A 5,280-nucleotide genomic window follows, 5' to 3' on the forward strand; every position below is an offset into this window, starting at 1 on the left:
AAAATTAGTACTTATTAGTTATGGTTAGATGTGGGCATTGAGGTTGATTTTTCAGGTCTTTTCCGGCCCCATCTGATTGGTTTTTTGTTTCTTTTTCTTTTTTATTTAAGTTGATAACTAATTCAAAACTTGCACTGGAAGTTACAAATACTTGTGACTACAAAAAATAAATTTATAAAAATAGCATAGAATTATTATAATTAACTAAAATAAATAGAAATGATGGCAGTTAATGAAGGTTTATTTGCTTGCTTCCATCATCACTTGATTTCCATTAAGCAAAATACACAATAATTTCAATTCTTTAAAATTAAAATATTGTTGAGATATCTTCTTTCGTTCGTCATAAATAAATTAAGAATATTTTCCTTTGTAAATAAATACACACATCTGAAACCCCGGAGATAGCATGAAAGTAAAATAATCAACCTTTTTTTCCCTTCACGCAAAAATTGATCGGAACGTTGTCAACCACATTTCACCTTCTTCAGCTTTCTCATGATGCAAAATATATCAAATATATGTGATAGGATACCACAAGAGTAAAGTTAAAAATGGAAGCCTAGCATGGTAACCTAACTTTAAAGCACAATCCCACAAACAACTGCCTTTTCGAGCAGCATCAATGCTAATTTATACCACTCTATTATCAGACATCCCTAAGTTAAATCATCCTACCGTGAAAAAACAGAACCTTCAACCGGAATTGATTGGTCAGCTGCCTTGAGATGAAGTCAGGATTCAAGCTTCAGACTCAGATATGGAGGAGTTTGAGTCAGAACCAGCTATGCCAGTGCCAGCCGTTGCTGTGTGAAATTCTGTCAGTGTAGAACTCATGCACACTTTGGAAGATGGCCTTCTATTCATGTACTGTGAAAAAAATAGAGGAAATAAGATTGCTGCGGAACAAACATAACTTGAAACAAGGCATTTTATCCATATAAACTTGAAACAGAGAACTTAATCAGATATATGGATAAAATGGTCAAATAAGACACACGGATCATATGCAGGACCACCAAAAATGTAATGAAAACCTCGGACCATTCAATCCCCTATGGAGTACAATCTATGCTTTTACATGTATAAAGTGATAAACAAGTAAAAAATGAGTAATTGCAATATCTATATTTCTTACTATAGTATTAAAGAAGAGCAAATAGTACAATTAACTTGGTATCTTAGTTTTAAAACAGTTTAAAAAACTCATTTCCTCTGATTAATTTTATCACACATTTTCAACAATCCAAAATTACTACAACACAGCATACATGTAATGCATTGAGCAAGTATATGTGTGCTCAATTGCTAGCATCTAATAGATAATAATGCAGTTACAAAACAAACTGCAAAATTAAGCGCTCACCTCTTGATAAAAAGCATTGATCTCTTCCTCTGTGAGACCTTCATCTTCTCCACCATTTTCCTCCCAACCAAGCGAACGAAGGAAAGCTGCCTCTTCTTCATCTGGACAAATTGCCCCATCACCTGACATTTTCTTCTCTCCAACATCAGAAAAATTGAAAATCTTCTCAGGAACTTCACGCCCATCACCATTGCAAATTACAGAATCATCATTCTCATATACACGAGGACTCATTGAAGTATGAACACCTTGAAATATTTCACCAGATGTCTCTGCACTCGAAGGTGAAACAGCCGTACTTGAATCTGATAGAATGGCTGGAGCAGTAATTGAGGTTTTTCTTCTCATGAGATTAAAAAATTCACTTCTGCTTTTGGCCATAGATTGGGACAGTCTCTTGTCCACAGTAGATCTAGAACCAAGTGATAATGTGGCGGTCTTGTTTTCAAGCACCGAAACCATAGAACTGTTTCGACTCAGTGACGCAGTTGGGGTTGACGGAGATATAGCAAGCTGCCCATTAGCTGTCCTGAAATTTGAATCACAAGGACTAGATGCATCCTTTGTCCCAGTGGTGACACCACTCTCACGTCCTGATTTAAGAACCATATACTTTCCAACATGAGATGTACTCGAAGAATCAGATTTGACCTGTCCAACATGAGGTTGAATAGAAATATGAGACAAATAGAGATGCAATTGGACAGCCTTTGAGGCCACATTCAACTCATGAGTTCTGATGCAAACCTTTGGTTGTTTCAATTTATCTGCGGAGCTAGGAACCTGAATAATAACATTTGAAACCATCATTACTATAATGTTATCCAAACACACTGTCGCATATGTGCAAGGAAGAATAAGAGACAATGGCAACATATAGAGAAAAAGGTTAATTCAGAACTTCAATGCATTGTTTATAATTCGGATCATCTATATTTATGATGGCCAGGCCCATTCATGTCAGAAGTATGCTTAGGATTCTCTTAAAAACTACAATTTGGTCTCCCAACTCTAAAGGACACAGCATATCTACTGATTCCATGTAACAATGTTGCAATTTCTGGCTTCATTGAGGGCCTTAAGACATGGGCTAAATGATACCTAAAAAAACCATGATAAAAGAAGGCTCGAAGAATAATTTCTATAATTATTTGGTACTTTCCCAAAAAGAACAGACAGGTACAGTAAACGCTCATTTCCAAGAAAAATACACAATGAATGCATAGAAATGAGAAATATGAAACTATATGATCCTCTTTTCGCAGACTGAATATGACTCTAGGGTAAAACACAGTTCCACTATCAACCCAAAAGACAGAAAAGAAATAATAGCATAAGATAGATGCATACACGTTAATGATTCAGTCTTAAAGCGATATATTACTTTACTGCAAAAGTTGGCCTGCATAGTGAATTCTAGTAACAATGTATTACATCTTAGTTCTTTGACATGCATAATCTCAGTTATTTATAAGGGCACCCCGTATAATAAAAGCTGTTAAATTTACCAACAGTTTAGGCATTGACGGAGTCATAGGAATCAATTGTCTAGACTGCTTGATGGCCAATTCCTCAAGCCTTTGGCTCTTATCAGGTAGCTGCAAATGTGGAATATAATGTACACTTCACCCCTGGTTCCAGCCAAAACAAAAAGGAATGAATTGAAAAAATTTGTAAAACCTGAGAGACATGAACTCGTGCAGGAGACTGGGACAATGTCTCAGCCATGTTAAGAGAAGCAGTGCTAGAAGCTCCTGATGCTGAAGACACAAGTGTTCCCAAGCTCTGTTGAGGAGTTGAGTGATCCGTACCATTATTGGTAAGACTGACTGGCACCTCCGCTAAAGCAGAAGTCCATTTCTCACCACCAAGAAACCCTGGATTGCCAATGGGTAAATTTTGAACAGCAGAACCTAATCCAGGAGACAAAATTTTCCTAACTCCAGTCACGTCATGCTTCTCCTCAATTCCAAGAGATGGAAAGTCCTTCTCAAATGTATTCTTCTGAATTCCACGAGAATTACTGCCCGCATGATGCACTGCCATAATGGTTAATACCGTTTCTTGAATCATCTGCTCTGTGAGCTAATACTTCACCATGTTTTCTAGAAACCAATGAATGTGATTGCTTCAAGGCACTATTCTCGACTCTACTAGTTAATATACTTGCTAAGGAGTCATGATCCCAGATGTCCATGGAAAGAGATTTCTCTTTTTCTTCGATCAAAGTTCTTATCTCGGCGGCTCCTTGTGAAACTACTATATGGATGTTTCCCAGAACCATTGCTACTTGAACTAAGTCTAGAATTGAACGAAGCATTTCTATCCACAAAATCAGGCCTACCTTTCTCACTGTTGCTTCTAGAAGGCTTACCTCGTATGGAGTTCAGAGAAGAAAAAACATCTACCAACAAAATAAAAAAAAAAGGTAGCGTCATAATTGTGCTGAGTGCTGACCATATGCAAAGAAAATTGACTTTAATGCTGATGCACACATAGAGAGAGAATGGGATAATGAACAAACCTGAGTGGTGGGTGGAGACACCACCTCCAGCAACATTTCCAGTACTTCTCAACCATTCAGGAACTAATGTAGGTTCAGTTCTTTCCATCAGTGCCGAACATGATCTTAAAACTAAAGAGAATCGAGAATTCTCAACTAATTAAACCTCCTTTATCAACCCAAATGGTCCCTTTCCTCGATGGATACTAAAAACTAAATAGAAAGCCAGACTTTCACTACTGACAAGCCAAATTAGCACGTCTCGTTTCCTAACTCATAAATGAGAATTCCCTTCCCTTAATAGCATTTTCACAACCCCTCCATGTAAGAGTGGATTGACTATCCAACAACAAAAAAACAATTGAAACTCAAGAACCAAGCAGTCTTCCCTCTCTTTAAATATCACACCATCACAAACAAATGAAACACGGTAAAATGCAACCCTCTAAGTAAAATTCCCCACACCAACTAAGGTCTGCCAATTAACAACGACAAGCAAAATGCCAATTTCCCTGTCCATAAATCATAAATGCATTAACAAACTCTTACACAATCAAAGATACGAAGGAGAAACTGAGCATCCCTACCTGAACAAAAGTAACCGAAAAGGGGGATCGAAGAGAACCCTAACCGCAACAAAAAAAAAAAAAAAAACCGCCAAACTGTATGTATATGAAAATTAATCAACGGTGTACACACAACTTCGATGATTTTTTATATTTTTCCGGAGAAAATGTGAAAATTAATATATTGCCTGGATGCGTAATTCGCGGTACCGGAACAAGAAAATGCAGGCGGCGAATTTGAAGAGGATCTGTGTAACAATTAGGGTATATACGCAGAGATAAACGTCAACAGTCTGCGTCTTCTGTGTGAAAGTGATAATAATAACAATAATTCTAACGAAACTGCAAATCTTCTTAAATAAATCTAATAACTAAGTTTTCTATCATGCTCTGTTTTTTTTTAAATCAAAAATACATTTCCTCGAATTACCGAACATTTTATTTTTTTAATAAAAATATAATTAAACTCATTTTAATAAATTTACATCTTATTCGTCAATCATATTTTAATAAAATATTTTTCATATTCTAAAAAAAATTAAAAATTTAATATACGTACACATATCGAATGCAATGAAACACTAATTTTAATTAAACAAACAAAAAAAAAGCATATATAGAATTAATTTTATATTTTTTATAAGAATCAACATTATTAAGATGCATCAAAAAAATTTAATAAAAGGTAAAAACTTGTATAATACGATTTCACGGGTCGTATTTTGTGAGATAGATATTTTATTTGGATCATCCATGTAAAAATATTATTTTTTATGTTATTGTGAATATTGGTAGGGTTGACATGTCTCACATATAAAAATTCGTGATCTCGTCTCACAAGAGAC

General features: G+C 35.5%; 1 pseudogene; it reads right to left on the reverse strand.

Annotated features, from left to right (window-relative positions):
• Positions 1–637: 637 nt before the first annotated feature.
• LOC142524381 (uncharacterized) lies at positions 638–4,781 on the reverse strand (annotated as a pseudogene).
• Positions 4,782–5,280: the final 499 nt, after the last annotated feature.

Source organism: Primulina tabacum, chromosome 14 (assembly GCF_025594145.1).
Source record: "Primulina tabacum isolate GXHZ01 chromosome 14, ASM2559414v2, whole genome shotgun sequence".
NCBI classification, from domain to species: Eukaryota; Viridiplantae; Streptophyta; class Magnoliopsida; order Lamiales; family Gesneriaceae; genus Primulina; species Primulina tabacum.